The following is a 27,463-nucleotide window of genomic DNA, read 5'->3' as shown; positions in this document are numbered from 1 at the left end:
ATGCCTTGCTTCAATCCACTGACAGCACGTCAACCCCTGTATACCACATGACTCCAATTCACTCTATTTCTTGCCCTCCTTTCACCCTCCTGCATGTTCAGGCCCCGATCACACAAAATCTTTTTCACTCCATCTTTCCACCTCCAATTTGGTCTCCCTCTTCTCCTCGTTCCCTCCACCTCCGACACATATATCCTCTTGGTCAATCTCTCCTCACTCATTCTCTCCATGTGCCCAAACCATTTCAAAACACCCTCTTCTGCTCTCTCGACCACGCTCTTTTTATTTCCACACATCTCTCTTACCCTTACGTTACTTACTCGATCAAACCACCTCACACCACACATTGTCCTCAAACATCTCATTTCCAGCACATCCATCCTCCTGCGCACATCTCTATCCATAGCCCACGCCTCGCAACCATACAGCATTGTTGGAACCACTATTCCCTCAAACATACCCATTTTTGCTTTCCGAGATAATGTTCTCGACTTCCACACATTTTTCAAGGCTCCCAAAATTTTCGCCCCCTCCCCCACCCTATGATCCACTTCCGCTTCCATGGTTCCATCCGCTGACAGATCCACTCCCAGATATCTAAAACACTTCACTTCCTCCAGTTTTTCTCCATTCAAACTCACCTCCCAATTGACTTGACCCTCACCCCTACTGTACCTAATAACCTTGCTCTTATTCACATTTACTCTCAACTTTCTTCTTCCACACACTTTACCAAACTCAGTCACCAGCTTCTGCAGTTTCTCACATGAATCAGCCACCAGCGCTGTATCATCAGCGAACAACAATTGACTCACTTCCCAAGCTCTCTCATCCCCAACAGACTTCATACTTGCCCCTCTTTCCAGGACTCTTGCATTTACCTCCCTTACAACCCCATCCATAAACAAATTAAACAACCATGGAGACATCACACACCCCTGCCGCAAACCTACATTCACTGAGAACCAATCACTTTCCTCTCTTCCTACACGTACACATGCCTTACATCCTCGATAAAAACTTTTCACTGCTTCTAACAACTTGCCTCCCACACCATATATTCTTAATACCTTCCACAGAGCATCTCTATCAACTCTATCATATGCCTTCTCCAGATCCATAAATGCTACATACAAATCCATTTGCTTTTCTAAGTATTTCTCACATACATTCTTCAAAGCAAACACCTGATCCACACATCCTCTACCACTTCTGAAACCGCACTGCTCTTCCCCAATCTGATGCTCTGTACATGCCTTCACCCTCTCAATCAATACCCTCCCATATAATTTACCAGGAATACTCAACAAACTTATACCTCTGTAATTTGAGCACTCACTCTTTTCCCCTTTGCCTTTGTACAATGGCACTATGCACGCATTCCGCCAATCCTCAGGCACCTCACCATGAGTCATACATACATTAAATAACCTTACCAACCAGTCAACAATACAGTCACCCCCTTTCTTAATAAATTCCACTGCAATACCATCCAAACCTGCTGCCTTGCCGGCTTTCATCTTCCGCAAAGCTTTTACTACCTCTTCTCTGTTTACCAAATCATTTTCCCTAACCCTCTCACTTTGCACACCACCTCGACCAAAACACCCTATATCTGCCACTCTGTCATCAGACACATTCAACAAACCTTCAAAATACTCATTCCATCTCCTTCTCACATCACCGCTACTTGTTATCACCTCCCCATTTACGCCCTTCACTGAAGTTCCCATTTGCTCCCTTGTCTTACGCACCCTATTTACCTCCTTCCAGAACATCTTTTTATTCTCCCTAAAATATATATATATATATATATTATCCCTGGGGATGGGGGAGAAAGAATACTTCCCATGTATTCCCTGCGTGTCGTAGAAGGCGACTAAAAGGGAAGAGAGCGGGGGGCTGGAAATCCTCCCCTCATTTTTTTTTTTTTTAATTTTCCAAGGGAAGGAACGGAGGGGGGGGGCCGGGTGAGGATGTTCCCTCAAGGGCCCAGTCCTCTGTTCTTGGCGCTACCTCGCTGATGCGGGAAATGGTGAATGGTATGAAAGAAAGATATATATATATATATATATATATATATATATATATATATATATATATATATATATTTTTTTTTTTTTTTTGCTTTGTCGCTGTCTCCCGCGTTTTGCGAGGTAGCGCAAGGAAACAGACGAAAGAAATGGCCCAACCCACCCCTATACACATGTATATACATACGTCCACACACGCAAATATACATACCTACACAGCTTTCCATGGTTCACCCCAGACGCCTCACATGCCCTGATCCAATCCACTGACAGCACATCAACCCCGGTATACCACATCGATCCAGTTCACTCTATTCCTTGCCCTCCTTTCACCCTCCTGCATGTTCAGGCCCCGATCACACAAAATCTTTTTCACTCCATCTTTCCACCTCCAATTTGGTCTCCCACTTCTCCTCGTTCCCTCCATCTCCGACACATATATCCTCTTGGTCAATCTTTCCTCACTCATTCTCTCCATGTGCCCAAACCATTTCAAAACACCCTCTTCTGCTCTCTCAACCACGCTCTTTTTATTTCCACACATCTCTCTTACCCTTACGTTACTTACTCGATCAAACCACCTCACACCACACATTGTCCTCAAACATCTCATTTCCAGCACATCCACCCTCCTGCGCACAACTCTATCCATAGCCCATGCCTCGCAACCATACAACATTGTTGGAACCACTATTCCTTCAAACATACCCATTTTTGCTTTCCGAGACAATGTTCTCGACTTCCACACATTCTTCAAGGCTCCCAGGATTTTCGCCCCCCTCCCCCACCCTATGATCCACTTCCGCTTCCATGGTTCCATCTGCTGCCAGATCCACTCCCAGATATCTAAAACACTTTACTTCCTCCAGTTTTTCTCCATTCAAACTTACCTCCCAATTGACTTGACCCTCAACCCTACTGCACCTAATAACCTTGCTCTTATTCACATTTACTCTTAACTTTCTTCTTTCACACACTTTACCAAACTCAGTCACCAGCTTCTGCAGTTTCTCACATGAATCAGCCACCAGCGCTGTATCATCAGCAAACAACAACTGACTCACTTCCCAAGCTCTCTCATCCACAACAGACTTCATACTTGCCCCTCTTTCCAAAACTCTTGCATTCACCTCCCTACCAACCCCATCCATAAACAAATTAAACAACCATGGAGACATCACACACCCCTGCCGCAAACCTACATTCACTGTGAACCAATCACTTTCCTCTCTTCCTACACGTACACATGCCTTGCATCCTCGATAAAAACTTTTCACTGCTTCTAACAACTTGCCTCCCACACCATATATTCTTAATACCTTCCACAGAGCATCTCTATCAACTGTATCATATGTCTTCTCCAGATCCATAAATGCTACATACAAATCCATTTGCTTTTCTAAGTATTTCTCACATACATTCTTCATCCCTGGGGATAGGGGTGAAAGAATACTTCCCACGTATTCCCTGCGTGTTGTAGAAGGCGACTAAAAGGCGAGGGAGCGGGGGGTTGGAAATCCTCTCCTCTCGTTTTTTTTTTTTTCCAGAAGAAGGAACAGAGAAGGGGGCCACGTGATGTCTCCATGGTTGTTTAATTTGTTTATGGATGGGGTTGTTAGGGAGGTAAATGCAGGAGTTTTGGAAAGAGGGGCAAGTATGAAGTCTGTTGGGGATGAGAGAGCTTGGGAAGTGAGTCAGTTGTTGTTCGCTGATGATACAGCGCTGGTGGCTGATTCATGTGAGAAACTGCAGAAGCTGGTGACTGAGTTTGGTAAAGTGTGTGAAAGAAGAAAGTTAAGAGTAAATGTGAATAAGAGCAAGGTTATTAGGTACAGTAGGGTTGAGGGTCAAGTCACTTGGGAGGTAAGTTTGAATGGAGCAAAACTGGAGGAAGTAAAGTGTTTCAGATATCTGGGAGTGGATCTGGTAGCGGATGGAACCATGGAAGCGGAAGTGGATCATAGGGTGGGGGAGGGGGCGAAAATCCTGGGAGCCTTGAAGAATGTGTGGTAGTCGAGAACATTATCTCGGAAAGCAAAAATGGGTATGTTTGAAGGAATAGTGGTTCCAACAATGTTGTATGGTTGCGAGGCGTGGGCTATGGATAGAGTTGTGCGCAGGAGGATGGATGTGCTGGAAATGAGATGTTTGAGGACAATGTGCGGTGTGAGGTGGTTTGATCGAGTAAGTAACGTAAGGGTAAGAGAGATGTGTGGAAATAAAAAGAGCGTGGTTGAGAGAGCAGAGAGGGTGTTTTGAAATGGTTTGGGCACAAGGAGAGAATGAGTGAGGAAAGATTGACCAACAGGATATATGTGTCGGAGGTGGAGGGAACGAGGGGAAGTGGGAGACCAAATTGGAGGTGGAAAGATGGAGCGAAAAAGATTTTGTGTGATCGGGGCCTGAACATGCAGGAGGGTGAAAGGAGGGCAAGGAATAGAGTGAATTGGATCAATGTGGTATACCGGGGTTGACGTGCTGTCAGTGGATTGAATCAGGGCATGTGAAGCGTCTGGGGTAAACCATGGAAAGCTATGTAGGTATGTATATTTGCGTGTGTGGACGTATGTATATACATGTGTATGGGGGTGGGTTGGGCCATTTCTTTCGTCTGTTTCCTTGCGCTACCTCGCAAACGCGGGAGACAGCGACAAAGCAAGAAAAAAAAAAAAATTTATATATATATTTTATTATCTATTATATATATAATAATAATAATAATAATAATAATAATAATAATAATAATATATATATATATATATATATATATATATATATATATATATTTTTTTTTTTTTTTTTTTTCTAAGACTTATTCACAACAAAATAGCTGTTCAAAAAGTTTGAATTCCTAAGAATTTATGATCTGCATGAAAATTCAACTTCTAATAATCTATAATCTTTGTTTATAGAAAGTTTTACAAGTAATCAGTATGATTAAAAACTCAGAATTAACCATAGTTAACAATTACTTTACATTAACAAAAAAATGTACAAATCATGAGTATCTATGAGCTTATCAATGAAATAACTTGACTATTCTCAAACCCCTACAGATGGCTCAATATACAACAACAAATTCTTTCATATAGCCCATATGCTAATTACAGGGTAACTCACTGGTGTACTGATAATGGGTAATGAGGGAAAGGGTGGTATGGGGAAAGATAATAAATTTTGTCTTGCATATACTGTTAAGATGCAGCACACTTCTAAACTGAAAACCGACTAATAAGCATGAATCTCCAGCTACTGCTGATCCTTCCTATCCTCTAATTTTAGTTCGTGCAATGCAGACTAAGTAACTGTAATCATAACTTCTAAGTACTGTAATATAAAATACAATTGCTACAGAAGATATAAACTGATGCTACATAATGTATTTAGATACCTTTAACATATAAATATTTGTATAAGTTTACAATGGCTAAGTTATGCTAAACTGACTACAAAAAAATAAAATACATAGAGAAGAAATCGCACTGATTACAACTACATTTTTCTCACAAGAAGCACATGATTAATGTCTCAATGCAATATTGACTCTTCTAGTGTACTTCACTCAGACAGATTTAAGTTCTTTAAAAAGAGTGCTTTTCTTGTGAGGATAAGACGACTAATTCTCCTTCTTCTCCATGAGTTTGCATGTCGAATGTGAGTGTCCTGTAACTCTGTGTGACGTGTCTGAGACATTGCATAAAAATGAGAAACATCAAGGGAAGTAAAACAAGAATGCTTGGCCATTTACTATTGAAAATCAGGTATAAGTCTGAGGGAATGAAATACAGAAAGGAATAATAAGAAACTGGATATTTTTCTACAACTCATGGATATCAAAAGCAATTTTAAATTTCATATTACTAAAATCTTTTTAGGTGAAATTATAATGACTCAAGAATCTTTGATTAAATTTGTACATAATTACTCAGACTGATAACCATATGAATCAATACACTTACAAGCCATCAGACCAGTTTATATTCATAAGAAAAAAGTCACATGCCTTCCTGCAGACATGTACACCATGTTAACAAGTATTACTCTAGTACTTATAGCAAGTGATTGTCTTTTTAGGATTTCAGTATATCATCAGTTAGATTATTGCAAGAATATGTAATTTTACTTCTACAAAACTCCCTTCTTTTCCAACTGAGTTACCTGTTCCTTTGACTAATATCTATTTACTAATTATTCAACCTTTAATTCTTAAACCAGACATTTTACTCCTAAAACTGATACAGATTTACTCCAGCAAACACAATGCTTGATCACACATGCCATGCATTGTGAGCCCAGATGAACTCTTGAGTATACTGAACTGCACATCAAATACACCAAACCAAAGTATGAGCCAGCCACTAGAGAGGGCAAATTACCTGCAAGATGAGTCAGCACCAAGACCACATATAATGGAGTAAGGAAACACTCCAGAGCATGCAGATAATGCAAGAGCATCACACATGTAGTTTTACAGTCCCCTTCTACGAACAAAGCGGAACCCATTCTGACGTGAGTGGTGGCAGTGCACTCTTTATTGACACATGAAACACTCATTGGAGCTGAAGTGATATTACAACGTTGCTAAAACGGTGCCAAGTAGATAAATGTTCGAGAATGAAAAATGCGCACTGAGTAAGACACAGAGTTTGTGCATTTATCATTACTGTGAGCTATTACACATGAAAAAAAACAACAACCATGTTACAAACATTGCAGTTTATAGACAGCAATTCATGTGGATAACTTTAAATTATAACTATACAGTATCGAATCTTTAAGCATTATCTATCTACTTATAACCTTTAACTTCTTTCCCATTTACATGAAAAGGATGATGTACACACATATACAAATCTAATTAAGGAATCATTCCTTGCAGAATTGGGGTTTTTAAACCTAATCCCACATTCTGTCCTTTTGTCAGCCTGCAGGATTGGGGGTGGGAAACCCAGTTATGGAAAATAAAAAAAGAGAACGTCACTTGATTCATCCCATCAAATAAGTTAGTAAAGATATCAGATACAGAGGTAGATAAACATGAAAATTTATTAAGCGTTATTTTGGTCAAACTTCATTCGACCTTTTCATAACTGACAAAGTGTTACTATCATGTTACCACAACATTAGGCCATTTGTCTTCCCCTCCTTCTGTTTCCTTCAACTTCACTCCTGTCTATTTTCTTTATCAACCGATCATCATGTGCCTTCTCCTTTTCAGTAAAACACCTCAAGGTTTTGCTCTTAATCCACTCTGACACACCATACCCAGTGCCTTTCCCTTTCTCAAACATCCCACATCTATACATTTCAGTATTACAATACTTACTCCATCCAGTCTGTTATCATTGCATGCATCCTTCAGACAGTTAATTTCATTTGTGTGAACCTTTGAACATTTCATGGCCCTGTTCCATACCTTTTTGTAACCCATTGTCAAGCAGAGAACACTGAAAGGGCAAGAGCTAATGAAACATAAGGGTCATTCTTTAAATATCCTTATGAAAAAAAGGGGGAAAGGTCAAAACATTCAAAGTTACATTCCACTTCCTATATTCTCACCAAGGATCCAGTCACCCACCTCCCTTTGAGAGCTCTCTCCCTTCATTCTCCTTTCCCTGTGCCATGTTTGCTATGTACTGAACCAAGATACTTATTTCTCTAACTTTCCCCATAGCTCACTGTCAATCCTTACCTTGTATTTCAGCCTACTATCTCTAATCTGTATGGCATCATAAAGTCTACCACTTCACTCTATCTTCTTTCAAAAGCAATTATGTTATTTTCACCATAACTTACTTTCAACATTCTTCTTTTACACATGTAAAACTAATTCATCAATGCTAAGTCAGCAATCCTGAATTATCAGCAAATAAGCTAGTCCCTAATGACCATGTATTTCAACTCATGTTTTGTTTTCTCTTTCTATTCTTGTTTTCATCTCTGTTGCTGTCCTATTCATGTATGTACTGAAAATCAAAGGTGATAATGATTTCTCAATTGACTCTCATGCCTATCTCAAAATTTCCACTCAAACCATCAGCCACTTTTGGACATACTATACTGTTTCTCTGGTTGATTTGTTGCCTTCAGCAATTCTTCTACACCAAAAATTTTCAGTACCTTTCATAATGCATTGTAGTTCACTTTCCCATCAACCAGTTCAAGGTTCATGAATGCTGCATACAACTTCTTGCTATGTACATTTCCAGTGAATTTAAAGTTACCAACATGAATTACCAATTATAAAGATTTTAACTGCACCAACCTCAATTTATTTCTGTTAAATTATAAAACTTGTCATCTTCTCTTACATAATGCAAATGAAGGCTCTTCTATTTATTTCAATACTATATTTCTCTAAATTTCTAATACCATTCCTGGTTTTGACAATCAGGCACCTTAATTTTTTTTCCAAATGTAATGAATAAAAGAATAATTACAAATGACAAAAATTATACCTTTAATTTGAAATTAAAATATACATACATTCTTAAAGGCTACAGTTTCTCTTTAATCTTGTTTTCCTTGTTTCCAATAGCATCCAAACCCATCAGAATAAGTGCACATCCTCTGTGTAGGACCCTGCACGAATGTTCCCCTCCCGCACATTTACCTGAGAGAGCCATAAACTTGCAAATAGTGTGCCAAAAAGGGAGTCAGTCCGAGCGAGCGAGATACAACTGACATGCACTCAGCTACCTGCCTTAAGACTGAGCTGCGTCTCCGGCTTATTTGGGGGAAGAAGCCACACAAAGAGGGAGAGGAACTACGTTAGTCATGGACCTCAGCCAAACTAGCTAATTTATAACAAGGTAGAGAAACTTGGCTTCTCTTCATTTCCACTACTACCTCCTAGTATACATCAATCTTCTCTTACATTTACACGTCAAAAGTAATAGTTCATTATACAATAACAACAAGAAAATGAGTTCTGAATATAAGAGACTTATTTCAGTACTTTGATACATATTAATGCCCTCTTTATCTGTTGGCAATAGTGACTACACCATAAAAAGAAATTCTGGTTACCAACACAAAGTGACCATTCCCTTCCTCAAGCAACCACCTACTAAAGCTTTCCAGTCAGACACAGATGACTAAAGCTGATTATACAGGTATTAAGTTGCTTATGAAGCTAAAATGAGCCCCCACTCTCAAGTGGAAGTGTGAAGGTCAGGTAGACACACTGATCAGTTGTTTCAATGTAAAGCACATATGAATAAAATGCAGAATAGTAGTTGTGTCTCTTCAGCTTGTGTATGTGATTACTTATATGTGAAGACCTACTTGGGGAATACGGCGAGGAAGTTCTTCATTCATAATGCCCTAGATTTCTTGATCATATAATCATTTTATTATTCTACACTCTCTGTATTCAGTTTTCATTCTCATAACTACCAATACTTACTTATATCTTGCTTAGTTTCTTTGTATGCACTATGCACCTATCCTCTTATCTTAAAGTTTTTCCCATGTTCTCTTTTTAGAGCAATTTTTTTATTTCTGTTGCCTACCTCCCCTTTCTCCTATTAAGAGCATGGACTGAATGAAGACTGCAGTCCATAACTGGAGCTTTATCTCTTGTTCTAACTGCACAACTATGCATTTGGTTGGGATGAGCTTTATTAACAGTGTACCTGAACAAAGCTGCAGTTTGTCTCTTCATTAAAAGTGTACCTGAACAAAGCTACAGCTTGTCTATGTCACAATCCTTTTGTCACTACTAACTTCTCTCATACCATTACTAACATATCCTTTAAGCTTTCTGCCAATCATGTTGTGGAAGGTGTGGGTCGGGGCAGTTAAGAATGCCTACTGGCAACCCACGAACAAAATATTCCTACCCTAATTTTATTTTTTTTTTGCATATCATTTCCTTTGCAAGTACTGAACAATTTGTTTTCTGATTATAGCACCACTTTTCTACAGTTCATACTTCACAGCAATGCAGAAGTAGCACTTAGTTTAATACATTCTCCTAACATCCTTTCCTAAAAATAAAATATCTGTTGCCTTTCACTCCCCTTCTACTGACTCTGTGAACATCACATGTATCCTGTCGAGCATTCATCTACATAATCATTGAATACCATGAACATGTGTGAAGAAATCAAATATCTAAAATTTTAATGTAAAAAGTAAAGGGTTAATTCATCAGTAAGTAATATTTTTGATGGTCTGAAATTTTTGCATGATGGAGGGACAACTTATTTGCATGAAAAATATTCATCAATCAGTATAGGTAGGTTATGGCATCCTTTCCAAAGGATAAGCTCCTCAGCCTGGGATAACCTACAGTACACTACATTACCAATTACACCAAATCCTTGTCCAACATAGGCTTTCACCATATGGATTTTTTTTTATCCACACTGAAATAAATGCAACACATTTCCCTAACAAATAAAATCTGATTATCTGTTGGATAAAATTTGGCACACTGTGCAGTACATACATGACTGTATCATCTGTTGGGTATCTCCAAACATTACACTCTCATGGGAAAAGCTTGCACTTAGCAAATTGCATGAGGTAGCATATAAGAGATAGGGAACATGTAATAGATAGGTACACATTCCTGAATCATGGCACACATATACATAGATGCATTTCCATCTAACTTTAGTGACATTCATAAGAGGCAAATTCATACATAATGTGCTTGTGTTGATTGTATTACTGTACATACAAGGGTATTGTAATAAAAAAAAGGGTACAAAAGCTGAAGAGTGCATTCACCAACTGATGGTGAAGGGTTATGGTGGAGTTCTAGCTGGAGTGTAGAGGAGGTCAATATGTAATATGCTCCTATCATAAATTCCTTAAGATCAACCAAAAAATTTGCAAAGTGAACTCTCACATTTGCAAGACTTAGTGAATTTTCCTCTAATTTGACTTTTAAGTCAAGTGTGGTGAAGATTTTCCCTCACTTCTCACTTACATTTTTGACAGACAAAAATAGCATGGGATGAAAATGCAAATAATGAACATAAAATCAAAGGAAGGAAGAGGTACAGTAAACACATTAACAGTCACTGGTGAAGTAGGGTTGGGGAAGTGGGAATGGCAGTTAAGGAAGAAAAATTCTGACTAATATTGACTCCATCACAATTTGGTAAACAAAAATAATACGACAGAATGAATTGTGCAAATACTGAATTTAACATTAAAAGAAGGAAGAGGTAGGGTATATGCAATAACAACCAATAACTAAGGCACTCTTGAGGGGAGGAGGAACAGTGATGTTAGAAGAGAATCATTTCCCCCCACAAACTCTGATACACTGATACCATCATGTTTATAATGGACAAAAAGAATGATATAGGATACATCAGGCAAAATCTGATCTAAAAATGAAAGGAGGCAAAGAGGTACAGAGTACTCAATATAAGTTATGATAGGGGCAGGCTGGGAAGGGGAGAGGAATGGCAGAGGTGAAAAAGCATTTCTTTCTGTACATAAACATAGGACTAATATTGATTCTGACTGTTTTCTCGTAAATCAAAGTAATGAGCTGTCTTTCATCAACTAACGATAATACAGGCTCACCAAGGATGACTTGCAATGTTACCTAAAGTAGGCTAACTCTGCCTGCAACAAACACCTTCATATACATATATACACATTTTTATAATACTTGATTGTCATTTCCAGCATAAGCAAAGCTGTGCCAGGAAACAGATGAAGACAAATCCACTCACATACACATACATACATATACATGTATACACATGTACATTTTCATACTTACTTGCCTTCATCCATTCCCAGCACCAACCGATCCTACAGGAATAAGTATTGCCACTCCCTGTGTCAGAGAGGTATCATCAGGAAACAGACTAAGAAAGGCCAGATCTGCTCACATCCATACATGAGCTGTCATGTGTAATGTACCAAAACCACAGCTCCCTATTCACGTCCAGGCCCTCACAGACCTTTCCATGGTTTACCTCAGACGTTTTGCATGCCCTGGTTCAGTCCATTGACAGCACATTGACTCCAGCATATCACACTGTTCCACCTTACTCTATTCCTTGCAGGCGTTACACCCTCCTTCATGTTCAGGCCCCCATCACTCAAAATCTTTTACACTCCATCCTACCATCTCCAATTTGGTGCCCCGGTTCCCCTTGTTCCTCCACTTCACACACATATATCTTCTTTGTCAATCTTTCCTCAATCATTCTCTTTATATGTCCAAACAATTTCAACACACCCTTTTCTGCTCTCTCAACCACTCTCTTTTTCTTCCCACACATTTCTTACACCCTTTCATTGCTTACTCAATCAAACCACTTCAAACCACATGTTGTCCTTTCATCTACAGCATATTTACCCTCCACACAACCTTATCTATAGCTGAAGCCTCACAAGCATTAAATATTGTTGGAACTACTATTCCTTCAAATATACCAATTTTTGCTCTTCGAAATAATGTTCTTTTCCCACACATTCTTCATTGCTCCCAGAACCTTCATCCCCTCCTCCAACCTATGAAACACGTCTGCTTCCATTTGCTGCCAAGTCCACTTCCAGATATCTAAAGCACTTCCTCCAATTTTTCTGCATTCAAACTTACATCCCAACTAACTTGTCCTTCGACCCTACAAGACCTAATAACCTAGCTTTTATTCACATTCAACCTCAATTTTCTCTTTTCACACACTTCCAAACTCAATCAGCAACCTCTGCAGTTTCTCACTTGAATCAGCCAATATCACTGGCAAACAACAACTGACTCTCTTCCTAGACCCTCTCATCACGAGCAAACTGCAGACTCTCACCACTCTCTAAGACTCTTGCATTTCCGTCCCTCACCATGCCATATATATATATTTCTTTGCTTTTGCTTTGTCGCTGTCTCCCGTGTTAGCGAGGTAGCGCAAGGAAACAGACAAAAGAATGGCCCAACCCACCCACATACACATGTATATACATACATGTCCACACACGCAAATACACATACCTATACATCTCAACGTATACATATATATACACACACAGACATATACATATATACACATGTACATAACTCATAGTCTGCCTTTATTCATTCCCATCGCCACCCAGCCACACATGAAATAACAACCCCCTCCCCCCGCATGTGCATGAGGTAGCGCTAGGAAAAGACAACAAAGGCCACATTCGTTCACACTCAGTCTCTAGCTGTCATGTGTAATGCACTGAAACCACAGCTCCCTATGCATAACCAGGCCCCACAGACCTTTCCATTGTTTACACCAGACATTTCACATGCCCTAGTTCAATCCACTGACAGCATGTCGACCCTGGTATACCACATCATTCCAATTCGCTCTATTCTTGGAGGCATACGAGGTTGAAAGCTATGGCACATTCTCTTTTATTTATCTTTTTGTGTACAGTTTCTGTTTGCCATACAATTTTTCTGTGGTCTTCTTGAAGTTTATTCAGGAGTTCCCCACAGGGCAGTGACTTTTGGAACTAACTTGTTCCATCTTCTTGTTGGATCTGATGGTTCTATCGTGGGTGGCTACTTATTACGATTCTGGTGGATCGGGTGGAGACAGGTGAGCGGAGCTGATTGGCTAAGCTGATTGCTCACTGGCTGCTTGGTTGGTAAGGCTTATGTGGTGTTTTGAGGATGGTAGGGTTTAAAAATCTTCGACTTGGTGTTTATTGTAGGTTGTTTTGTGATGATGTAAATTGCCTCTAGGAACAAGAGATGGTGAGGGGTCATGTTCTCTGTCAATGATCTTGGTATCCTCCTCCAGGTCTTGTCATGTCAGGCGAAGTTATGTAGAGTGGCGTAGAAGTTTATGATGGTTCCATTATGTAGGTGACAGGCGAGACACTTCGATAGTCTGGTCCATGTCATTCCAATGTATCAGTGAGGTACACTCAAGCACTGAAGTTGTGCTAGTAAATGAAATGGTCCTCCTGAAGGTGCACCTTGGTTACAGCGGGTCTGTTACAAAGCATAGGGTGGGCTGTTTTCATTGCCTTGTAGTAGATGATGACAGCAATGCATTGTTTCGGGTCTGTGGGGCATACATTTCTGTGTCCAAAGTCCTTGACGATTAAGACATATGAGAAGACCTCCAAAAAATTGTATGGCGAATAGAAACATAAGAAAATAAATAAGAGAGAATATGCCTTAGCTTTCAACCTCATATGCCTCCAAGAAAATATCCTGCCTGGCTACACCAATATATATATATATATATATATATATATATATATATATATATATATATATATATATATATATATATATATATATATTTTTTTTAATTTTCCAAAAGAAGGAACAGAGTGGGGCCAGGTGAGGATATTCCAAAAAAGGCCCAGTCCTCTGTTCTTAACGCTACCTCGCTAACGCGGGAAATGGCGAATAGTTTAAAAGAAAGAAAAAAAAATATATATATATATATATATATATATATATATATATATATATATATATATATATATATATATATATATGGGGCCTGGATGTGGAAAGGGAGCTGTGGTTTCGGTGCATTATTACATGACAGCTAGAGACTGAGTGTGAACGAATGGGGCCTTTGTTGTCTTTTCCTAGCACTACCTCGCACACATGAGGGGGGAGGGGGTTGTTATTCCATGTGTGGCGGGTGGTGATGGGAATAAATAGGGGCAGGCAGTATGAACTATGTACATGTGTATATATGTATATGTCCGTGTGTGTATATATATATATGTACATTGAGATGTATAGGTATGTATATTTGTGTGTGGACGTGTATGTATATGCATGTGTATGTGGGTGGGTTGGGCCATTCTTTCGTCTGTTTCCTTGCGCTACCTCGCTAACGCGGGAGACAGCAACAAAGCAAAATAAATAAATGAATAAATATGTGTGTGTGTATATATATATATATATATATATATATATATATATATATATATATAGGTACAGTAGGGTTGAGGGTCAAGTCAATTGGGAGGTGAGTTTGAATGGAGAAAAACTGGAGGAAGTGAAGTGTTTTAGATATCTGGGAGTGGATCTGGCAGCGGATGGAAACATGGAAGCGGAAGTGGATCATAGGGTGGGGGAGGGGGCGAAAATTCTGGGGGCCTTGAAGAATGTGTGGAAGTCGAGAACATTATCTCGGAAAGCAAAAATGGGTATGTTTGAAGGAATAGTGGTTCCAACAATGTTGTATGGTTGCGAGGCGTGGGCTATGGATAGAGTAGTGCGCAGGAGGATGGATGTGCTGGAAATGAGATGTTTGAGGACAATGTGTGGTGTGAGGTGGTTTGATCGAGTGAGTAATGTAAGGGTAAGAGAGATGTGTGGAAATAAAAAGAGCGTGGTTGAGAGAGCAGAAGAGGGTGTTTTGAAGTGGTTTGGGCACATGGAGAGAATGAGTGAGGAAAGATTGACCAAGAGGATATATGTGTCGGAGGTGGAGGGAACGAGGAGAAGAGGGAGACCAAATTGGAGGTGGAAAGATGGAGTGAAAAAGATTTTGTGTGATCGGGGCCTGAACATGCAGGAGGGTGAAAGGAGGGCAAGGAATAGAGTGAATTGGAGCGATGTGGTATACCGGGGTTGACGTGCTGTCAGTGGATTGAATCAAGGCATGTGAAGCGTCTGGGGTAAACCATGGAAAGCTGTGTAGGTGTGTATATTTGCGTGTGTGGACGTATGTATATACATGTGTATGGGGGGTTGGGCCATTTCTTTCGTCTGTTTCCTTACGCTACTTCGCAAACGCGGGAGACAGCGACAAAGTATAATAAAAAAAATAATAAAATATATATATATATAGAAAAGCAAATGGATTTGTATGTAGCATTTATGGATCTGGAGAAGGCATATGATAGAGTTGATAGAGATGCTCTGTGGAAGGTATTAAGAATATATGGTGTGGGAGGCAAGTTGTTAGAAGCAGTGAAAAGTTTTTATTGAGGATGTATGGCATGTGTACGTGTAGGAAGAGAGGAAAGTGATTGGTTCTCAGTGAATGCAGGTTTGCGGCAGGGGTGTGTGATGTCTCCATGGTTGTTTAATTTATTTATGGATGGGGTTGTTAGGGAGGTAAATGCAAGAGTTTTGGACAGAGGGGCAAGTATGAAATCTGTTGGGGTTGAGAGAGCTTGGGAAGTGAGTCAGTTGTTGTTCGCTGATGATACAGCGCTGGTGGCTGATTCATGTGAGAAACTGCAGAAGCTGGTGACTGAGTTTGGTAAAGTGTGTGAAAGAAGAAAGTTAAGAGTAAATGTGAATAAGAGCAAGGTTATTAGGTACAGTAGGGTTGAGGGTCAAGTCAATTGGGAGGTAAGTTTGAATGGAGAAAACCTGGAGGAAGTAAAGTGTTTTAGATATCTGGGAGTGGATCTGGCAGCGGATAGAACCACGGAAGCGGAAGTGGATCATAGGGTGGGGGAGGGAGCGAAAATCCTGGGAGCCTTGAAGAATGTGTGGAAGTCGTGAACATTATCTCGGAAAGCAAAAATGGGTATGTTTGAAGGAATAGTGGTTCCAACAATGTTGTATGGTTGCGAGGCGTGGGCTATGGATAGAGTTGTGCGCAGGAGGATGGATGTGCTGGAAATGAGATGTTTGAGGACAATGTGTGGTGTGAGGTTGTTTGATCGAGTAAGTAACGTAAGGGTAAGAGAGATGTGTGGAAATAAAAAGAGCATGGTTGAGAGAGCAGAAGAGGGTGTTTTGAAATAGTTTGGGCACATGGAGAGAATGAGTGAGGAAAGATTGACCAAGAGGATATATGTGTCGGAGGTGGAGGGAACGAGGAGAAGTGGGAGACCAAATTGGAGGTGGAAAGATGGAGTGAAAAAGATTTTGTGTGATCGGGGCCTGAACATGCAGGAGGGTGAAAGGAGGGCAAGGAATAGAGTGAATTGGATCGATGTGGTATACCGGGGTTGACGTGCTGTCAGTGGATTGAATCAGGGCATGTGAAGCGTCTGGGGTAAACCATGGAAAGCTGTGTAGGTATGTATATTTGCGTGTGTGGACGTATGTATATACATGTGTATGGGGGTGGGTTGGGCCATTTCTTTCGTCTGTTTCCTTGCGTTACCTCGCAAACGCGGGAGACAGCGACAAAGCAAAAGAAAAAAAAAATATATATATATATATATATATATATATATATATATATATATATATACAGAGAGAGAGAGAGAGAGAGAGAGAGAGAGAGAGAGAGAGAGAGAGAGAGAGAGAGAGAGAGAGAGAGAGTTGTGCAGAGGAGGGAGGAAATGAAATTTCTGAGGACATTGATCAAATAAGCAATGGAAGGGTAAGAGAGAAGTGTGGTAAAAAAAAGTGTGTGTTTGAGAGAGAAGAAGAGGGTGTGTTGTAATGGTTTGGACACATGGAAAGAATGAGTGAGAAAAAATTAACAAAGAGGATACATGTCTCAGAGTTGGAGGGAAGAAGAAGCAGGAGACCAAATTGGATGTTGAAGGATGGAGTGAAAAAGATTTTGAGTGATCGGGGGGGGATGCTATTTCTTGTGTGGCATGGGGGCAACGAAAATGCATGAAGACAGCAAGTATGAATATGTACATGTGTATATATGTATATGTCTATGTATGTATGCTTTGAAATGTATATATATAAGTATATGTGCATATATGGGCATTTATGTATATACACGTGTGCATGGGTGGGTTGGGCCATTCCTTGTCTGTTTCCTTGCACTACCTCGCTGACTTGGGAGACGGCAATTAAGTATAATAAAAAAAGTAATTTATATACATATACATATATATATATTCTTATCTATTTTAATCATACTTTGTCACTGTCTCCCGCATTAGCGAGGGAGCGCAAGGAAACAGATGAAAGAATGGCCCAACCCACCCACATACACATGTATATACATAAACGCCCACACACGCACAAATACATACCTATACATTTCAATGTATACATACATATACATACACAGACATATACATATATATACATGTACAAATACATACATGCTGCCTTCATCAATTCCTGCCACCACCCCGCCACACATGAAATGGCACCCCCCTCCCCCCACGTGCGCATGAGACAGCACTCGGAAAAGACAATAGAGGCTACATTCATTCACACTCAGTCTCCAGCTGTCATGTGTAATGCACCGAAACCACAGCTTCCTTTCCACATCCAGGCCCACAAAACTTTCCATGGTTTAACCCAGACGCTTCATATGCCCTGGTTCAATCCACTGACAGCACGTCGACCCCAGTATAACACATCGTTCCAATTCACTCTGTTCCTTGCATGCCTGTCACCCTCCTGTATGTTCAGGCCCCAATCGCTGAGAATCTTTTTCACTCCATCCTTCCACCTCCAATTTGGTCTCCCACTTCTCCTTGTTCCTTCCACCTCCGACACATATATCCTCTTTGTCAATCTTTCCCTACTAATTCTCTCCTTGTGACCAAACCTTTTCTATACACCATCCTTTGCTCTCTCAACCACACTCTTTTTAGCACCACATATCTCTCTTACCCTCTCATTACTTACTCGATCAAACCACCTCACACTACATATTGTTCTCAAACATCTCATTTCCAGCACATCCACCCTCCTCCGCACAACCCTATCTACAGCCCATGCCTCAAACTATATAACATTGTTGGAACCACTATTCCTTCAAACTTACCCATTTTCTGCTATCCAAGATAACGTTCTCGCCTTCTACATATTATTCAACGCTCCCAGAACCTTCACCCCATTCCCCACCCTGTGACTTACTTCCGCTTCCATGGTTCCATCTACTACCAAATCCACTCCCAGATACCTAAAAAACTTCACTTCCTCCAGTTTTTCTCCATTCAAACTTACCTCTCAATTGACTTGTCCCTCAACCTTACTGAATCTATATATATATTTTTTTTTCATATATATCTGCCATTTCCTGCATAGCAAGATAGTGTTAAGAACAGAGGACTGAGCTTTAGAGGGAATATCCTCACTTGGCCCCCTTCTCTGTGTATGTGATTGGTTGGGTCTCTCTGTTTCCTGGTGCTTCCTCAATGATGTGGGAAATGATGATCAAGCATGAATATAAAAGTAAATATATATTTTTTTATTTTTCATTGTACTTGATTGCCGTTTCCTGTATCAGCGAGGTAGTGCCAGGAAACACACGAAGAATGGCCCATCCACTCATACACACATATATTTACATAAATGTCCATATATGCACATATACATACATATACATATCAACATATACACATATACATATATATACATACACATACACAGACATATATACACATGCACATACTCATATTTGTTTGCCTTCATCCATTCCTGTTGCTAACCCATCCCCCAAGAAACAGCATCACTACCCCCTGCTTCAGCGAGGTAGCACCAGGAAAACAGACGTAAAAGGCTACACGCACACACATATATGTATATATATATTTCTTTATTATCATTATTTTGCTTTGTCGCTATCTCCCGCGTTTGCGAGGTAGCGCAAGGAAACAGACGAAAGAAATGGCCAAACCCACCCCCATACACATGTATATACACACACGTCCACACACGCAAACATACATACCTATACATCTCAATGTACACACATATATACACACACAGACACATACATATATACCCATGCACACAATTCACACTGTCTGCCTTTATTCATTCCCATCGCCACCTCGCCACACATGGAATACCATCCCCCTCCCCCCTCATGTGTGCGGGGTAGCGCTAGGAAAAGACAACAAAGGCCTCAGTCGTTCACACTCAGTCTCTAGCTGTCATACAATAATGCCCGAAACCACAGCTCCCTTTCCGCATCCAGGCCCCACACAGCTTTCCATGGTTTACCCCAGACGCTTCACACACCCTGATTCAATCCACTGACAGCACGTCAACCCCAGTATACCACATCGATCCAATTCACTCTATTCCTTGCCTGCCTTTCACCCTCCTGCATGTTCAGGCCCCGATCACTCAAAATCTTTTTCACTCCATCTTTCCACCTCCAATTTGGTGGTCTCCCACTTCTCGTTCCCTCCACCTCCGACACATATATCCTCTTGGTCAATCTTTCCTCACTCATCCTCTCCATGTGCCCAAACCATTTCAAAACACCCTCTTCTGCTCTCACAACCACGCTCTTTTTATTTCCACACATCTCTCTTACCCTTACACTACTTACTCGATCAAACCACCTCACACCACACATTGTCTTCAAACATCTCATTTCCAGCACATCCACCCTCCTGCGCACTTTATCCATAGCCCACGCCTTGCAACCATACAACATTGTTGGAACCACTATTCCTTCAAACATAACCATATATATATATCCCTGGGGATAGGGGAGAAAGAATACTTCCCACGCATTCCTCACGTGTCATAGAAGGCGACTAGAGGGGACAGGAGCGGGGGGCCAGAAATCCTCCCATCCTTGTATTTTAACTTTCTAAAATGGGAAACAGAAGAAGGAGTCATGCCGGGAGGGCTCATCCTCCTCGAAGGCTCAGATTGGGGTGTCTAAATGTGTGTGGATGTAACCAAGATGTGAAAAAAGGAGAGATAGGTAGTACGTTTGAGGAAAGGAACCTGGATGTTTTGGCTCTGAGTGAAACAAAGCTCAAGGGTAAGGGGGAAGAGTGGTTTGGGAATATCTTGGGAGTAAAGTCAGGGGTTAGTGAGAGGACAAGAGCAAGGGAAGGAGTAGCACTACTCCTGAAACAGGAGTTGTGGGAGTATGTGATAGAATGTAAGAAAGTAAATTCTAGATTAATATGGGTAAAACTGAAAGTTGATGGAGAGACATGGGTGATTATTGGTGCATATGCACCTGGGCATGAGAAGAAAGATCATGAGAGGCAAGAGTTTTGGGAGCAGCTGAATGAGTGTGTTAGTGGTTTTGATGCACAAGACCAGGTTATAGTGATGGGTGATTTGAATGCAAAGGTGAGTAATGTGGCAGTTGAGGGAATAATTGGTATACATGGGGTGTTCAGTGTTGTAAATGGAAATGGTGAAGAGCTTGTAGATTTATGTGCTGAAAAAGGACTGGTGATTGGGAATACCTGGTTTAAAAAGCGAGACATACATAAGTATACATATGTAAGTAGGAGAGCTGGCCAGAGAGTGTTATTGGATTACATGTTAATTGACAGGCGCGTGAAACAGAGACTTTTGGATGTTAATGTGGTGAGAGGTGCAACTGGAGGGATGTCTGATCATTATCTTGTGGAGGCGAAGGTGAAGATTTGTAGGGGTTTTCAGAAAAGAAGAGAGAATGTTGGGGTGAAGAGGGCGGTGAGAGTAAGTGAGCTTGGGAAGAAGACTTGTGTGAGGAAGTACCAGGAGAGACTGAGTACAGAATGGAAAAAGGTGAGAACAAAGGAGATAAGGGGAGTGGGGGAGGAATGGGATGTACTTAGAGAAGCAGTGATGGCTTGCGCAAAAGATGCTTGTGCCATGAGAAGCGTAGGAGGTGGGTTGATTAGAAAGGGTAGTGAGTGGTGGGATGAAGAAGTAAGATTATTAGTGAAAGAGAAGAGAGACGCATTTGGACGATTTTTGCAGGGAAAAAATGCAAATGAGTGGGAGATGTATAAAAGAAAGAGGCATGAGGTTAAGAGAAAGGTGCAAGAGGTGAAAAAGAGGGCAAATGAGAGTTGGGGTGAGAGAGTATCATTAAATTTTAGGGAGAATAAAAAGATGTTCTGGAAGGAGGTAAATAAAGTGCGTAAGACAAGGGAGCAAATGGGAACTTCAGTGAAGGGGCCTAATGGGGAGGTTATAACAAGTAGTGGTGATGTGAGAAGGAGATGGAGTGAGTATTTTGAAGGCTTGCTGAATGTGTTTCATGATAGAGTGGCAGATATAGGGTGTTTTGGTCGAGGTGGTGTGCAAAGTGAGAGGGTTAGCGAAAATGATTTGGTAAACAGAGAAGAGGTAGCAAAAGCTTTGCGGAAGATGAAAGCCAGCAAGGCAGCAGGTTTGGATGGAATTGCAGTGGAATTTATCAAAAAAGGGGGTGACTGTATTGTTGACTGGTTGGTAAGGTTACTTAATATATGTATGATTCATGGTGAGGTGCCTGAGGATTGGCGGAATACTTGCATAGTGCCATTGTACAAAGGCAAAGGGGATAAGAGTGAGTGCTCAAATTACAGAGGTATAAGTTTGTTGAGTATTCCTGGTAAATTATATAGGAGGGTATTGATTGAGAGGGTGAAGGCATGTACAGAGCATCAGATTGGGGAAGAGCAGTGTGGTTTCAGAAGTGGTAGAGGATGTGTGGATCAGGTGTTTGCTTTGAAGAATGTATGTGAGAAATACTTAGAAAAGCAAATGGATTTGTATGTAACATTTATGGATCATGTGAGAAACTGCAGAAGCTGGTGACGGAGTTTGGTAAAGTGTGTGGAAGAAGAAAGTTAAGAGTAAATGTGAATAAGAGCAAGGTTATTAGGTACAGTAGGGCTGAGGGTCAAGTCAATTGGGAGGTGAGTTTGAATGGTGAGAAACTGGAGGAAGTGAAGTGTTTTAGATATCTGGGAGTGGATCTGTCAGCGGATGGAACCATGGAAGCGGAAGTGGATCATAGGGTGGGGGAGGGGGCGAAAATTTTGGGAGCCTTGAAAAATGTGTGGAAGTCGAGAACATTATCCCGGAAAGCAAAAATGGGTATGTTTGAAGGAATAGTGGTTCCAACAATGTTGTATGGTTGCGAGGCGTGGGCTATGGATAGAGTTGTGCGCAGGAGGATGGATGTGCTGGAAATGAGATGTTTGAGGACAATGTGTGGTGTGAGGTGGTTTGATCGAGTAAGTAACGTAAGGGTAAGAGAGATGTGTGGAAATAAAAAGAGCGTGGTTGAGAGAGCAGAAGAGAGTGTTTTGAAATGGTTTGGGCACATGGAGAGAGTGAGTGGGGAAAGATTGACCAAGAGGATGTGTGTGTCGGAGGTGGAGGGAACGAGGAGAGGAGGGAGACCAAATTGGAGGTGGAAAGATGGAGTGAAAGGGATTTTGTGTGATCGGGGCCTGAACATGCAGGAGGGTGAAAGGAGGGCAAGGAATGGAGTGAATTGGAGCGATGTGGTATACAGGGGTTGACATGCTGTCAGTGGATTGAATCAGGGCATGTGAAGCGTCCGGGGTAAACCATGGAAAGCTGTGTAGGTATGTATATTTGTGTGTGTGGACGTGTGTATGTACATGTGTATGGGGGGAGTTGGGCCATTTCTTTCGTCTGTTTCCTTGCGCTACCTCGCAATACGCGGGAGACAGCGACAAAGTATAAAAAAAAAAAAAAAAAAAAAAATTTATGGATCTGGAGATGGCATATGATAGAGTTGATAGAGATGCTCTGTGGAAGGTACTAAGAATATATGGTGTGGGAGGCAAGTTGTTAGAAGCAGTGAAAAGTTTTTATCAAGGATGTAAGGCATATGTACATGTAGGAAGAGAGGAAAGTGATTGGTTCTCTGTGAATGTAGGTTTGCGGCAGGGGTGTGTGATGTCTCCATGGTTGTTTAATTTGTTTATGGATGGGGTTGTTAGGGAGGTGAATGCAAGAGTTTTGGAAAGAGGGGCAAGTATGAAGTCTACTGGGGATGAGAGAGCATGGGAAGTGAGTCAGTTGTTGTTCGCTGATGATACAGCGCTGGTGGCTGATTCATGTGAGAAACTGCAGAAGCTGGTGACTGAGTTTGGTAAAGTGTGTGAGAGAAGAAAGTTAGGAGTAAATGTGAATAAGAGCAAGGTCATTAGGTACAGAAGGGTTGAGGGTCAAGTCAACTGGGAGGTAAGTTTGAATGGAGAAAAACTGGGGGAAGTAAAGTGTTTTAGATATCTGGGAGTGGATCTGGCAGCGGATAGAACCACGGAAGCGGAAGTGGATCATAGGGTGGGGGAGGGGGCGAAAATCCTGGGAGCCTTGAAGAATGTGTGGAAGTCGAGAACATTATCTCAGAAAGCAAAAATGGGTATGTTTGAAGGAATAGTGGTTCCAACAATGTTGTATGGTTGCGAGGTGTGGGCTATGGAGAGAGTTGTGCACAGGAGGGTGGATGTGCTGGAAATGAGATGACTGAGGACAATGTGTGGTGTGAGGTGGTTTGATCAAGTAAGTAACGTAAGGGTAAGAGAGATGTGTGGAAATAAAAAGAGCGTGGTTGAGAGAGCATAAAAGGGTGTTTTGAAATGGTGTGGGCACATGGAGAGAATGAGTGAGGAAAGATTGACAAAGAGGATATGTGTGTCGGAGGTGGAGGGAACGAGGAGAAGTGGGAGACCAAATTGGAGGTGGAAAGATGGAGTGAAAAAGATTTTGTGTGATCGGGGCCTGAACATGCAGGAGGGTGAAAGGAGGGCAAGGAATAGAGTGAATTCGATCAATGTGGTATACTGGGGTTGACGTGCTGTCAGTGGATTGAATCAGGGCATGTGAAGCGTTTGGGGTAAACCATGGAAAGCTGTGTAGGTATGTATATTTGCGTGTGTGGACGTGTATGTATATACATGTGTATGGGGGTGGGTTGGGCCATTTCTTTCGTCTGTTTCCTTGTGCTACCTCGCAAACGCGGGAGACAGCGACAAAGCAAAAAAAAGAGAAAAATATATATATATATATATATATATATATATATATATCTGGGGATAGGGGAGAAAGAATACTTCCCATGTATTCCCTGCGTGTCATAGAAGGCGACTAAAAGGGGAGGGAGCGGGTGGCTGGAAATCCTCCCCTCTCTTTTTTTTTGTAATTTTCCAAAAGAAGGAACATAGAAGGGGGCCAGGTGAGGATATTCCCTCAAAGTCCCAGTCCTCTGTTCCCAATGCTACCTTGCTAATGTGGCAAATGGCAAATAGTATGAAAGATATATATATATATATATATATATATATATATATATATATATATATATATATATATATATATGAATGAGTTTCGTAAAGTGTGTGAAAGAAGAAAGTTAAGAGTAAATGTGAATAAGAGCAAGGTTATTAGGTACAGTAGGGTTGAGGGTCAAGTCAATTGGGAGGTAAGTTTGAATGGAGAAAAACTGGAGGAAGTAAAGTGTTTTAGATATCTGGGAGTGGATCTGGCAGCAGATGCAACCATGGAAGCGGAAGTGAATCATAGGGTGGGGGAGGGGGCGAAAATCCTGGGAGCCTTGAAGAATGTGTGGAAGTCGATAACATTATCTCGGAAAGCAAAAATGAGTATGTTTGAAGAAATAGTGGTACCAACAATGTTGTATGGTTGCGAGGCGTGGGCTATGGATAGAGTTGTGCGAAGGAGGGTGGATGTGCTGGAAATGAGATGTTTGAGGACAATGTGTGGTGTGAGGTTGTTTGATCGAGTAAGTAATGTAAGGGTAAGAGAGATGTGTGGAAATGAAAAGAGCGTGGTTGAGACAGCAGAAGAGGGTGTTTTGAAATGGTTTGGGCACATGGAGAGAATGAGTGAGGAAAGATTGACCAAGAGGATATATGTGTCGGAGGTGGAGGGAACGAGGAGAAGTGGGAGACCAAATTGGAGGTGGAAAGATGGAGTGAAAAAGAATTTGTGGGATCGGGGCCTGAACATGCAGGAGGGTGAAAGGAGGGCAAGGAATAGAGTGAATTGGATCGATGTGGTATACCGTGGTTGACGTGCTGTCAGTGGATTTGAATCAGGGCATGTGAAGCATCGGGTAAACCATGGAAAGTTGTGTGGGGCCTGAGTGTGGAAAGGGAGCTGTGGTTTCGGGCATTATTGCATGACAGCTAGAGACTGAGTGTGAATGAATGGGGCCTTTGTTGTCCTTTCCTAGTGCTACCTCGCACACATGAGGGGGGAGGGGGATGGTATTCTATGTGTGGCGAGGTGGCGATGGGAATGAATAAAGGCAGACAGTGTGAATTGTGTGCATGGGCATATATGTATGTGTCTGTGTGTGTATATATATGTGTACATTGAGATGTATGGGTATGTATATTTGCGTGTGTGGACGTGTATGTATATACATTGTGTATGGAAGTGGGTTGGGCCATTTCTTTTGTCTGTTTCCTTGCGCTACCTCGCAAATGCGGGAGACAGCGACAAAGCAAAATAAATAAATAATAAATAATAAATAATATATATATATATATATATATATATATATATATATATATATATATATATATATATATATATATATATATATATATATATATATATATATATATATATATATATATATATATATATATATATATATTTTTTTTTTTTGCTTTGTCGCTGTCTCCCGCGTTTGCGAGGTAGCGCAAGGAAACAGACGAAAGAAATGGCCCAACCCACCCCCATATACATGTATATACATACGTCCACACACGCAAATATACATACCTACACAGCTTTCCATGGTTTACCCGAGACGCTTCACATGCCCTGATTCAACCCACTGACAGCACGTCAACCCCGGTATACCACATCGATCCAATTCACTCTATTCCTTGCCCTCCTTTCACCCTCCTGCATGTTCAGGCCCCGATCACACAAAATCTTTTTCACTCATCTTTCCACCTCCAATTTGGTCTCCCACTTCTCCTCGTTCCCTCCACCTCCGACACATATATCCTCTTGGTCAATCTTTCCTCACTGATTCTCTCCATGTGCCCAAACCATTTCAAAACACCATCTTCTGCTATCTCAACCACGCTCTTTTTATTTCCACACATCTCTCTTACCCTTACGATACTTACTCAATCAAACCACCTCACACCACACATTGTCCTCAAACATCTCATTTCCAGCACATCCATCCTCCTGCGCACAACTCTATCCATAGCCCACGCCTCGCAACCATACAACATTGTTGGAACCACTATTCCTTCAAACATACCCATTTTTGCTTTCCGAGATAATGTTCTCGACTTCCACACAATCTTCAAGGCTCCCAGAATTTCCGCCCCCTCCCCCACCCTATGATCCACTTCTGCTTCCATGGTTCCATCCGCTGCCAGATCCACTCCCAGATATCTAAAACACTTTACTTCCTCCAGTTTTTCTCCATTCAAACTTACCTCCCAATTGACTTGACCCTCAACCCTACTGTACCTAATAACCTTGCTCTTATTCACATTTACTCTTAACTTTCTTCTTTCACACACTTTACCAAACTCAGTCACCAGCTTCTGCAGTTTCTCACATGAATCAGCCACCAGCGCTGTATCATCAGCGAACAACAACTGACTCACTTCCCAAGCTCTCTCATCCCCAACAGACTTCATACTTGCCCCTCTTTCCAAAACTCTTGCATTCACCTCCCTAACAACCCCATCCATAAACAAATATATATATATATTTCTTTTTATTATACTTTAACGCTGTCTCCCATGTTAGCGAGGAAGCGCAAGGAAACAGACAAAAAAATGGCCTAACCCACCCACATACACATGTATATACATACACACCCACACATGCACATATACATACC

General features: G+C 41.1%; 1 protein-coding gene across 1 annotated transcript in view; it reads right to left on the bottom strand.

Annotated features, from left to right (window-relative positions):
* Cadps (calcium-dependent secretion activator 1) overlaps window positions 1-27,463 on the bottom strand; it is a 1,554,015-nt gene that overhangs the window by 805,754 nt on the left and 720,798 nt on the right. The window lies entirely within an intron of this gene.

Source organism: Panulirus ornatus, chromosome 10 (assembly GCF_036320965.1).
Source record: "Panulirus ornatus isolate Po-2019 chromosome 10, ASM3632096v1, whole genome shotgun sequence".
Lineage (NCBI taxonomy): Eukaryota > Metazoa > Arthropoda > Malacostraca > Decapoda > Palinuridae > Panulirus > Panulirus ornatus.
This window is presented reverse-complemented; position numbering and strand designations above follow the sequence as displayed.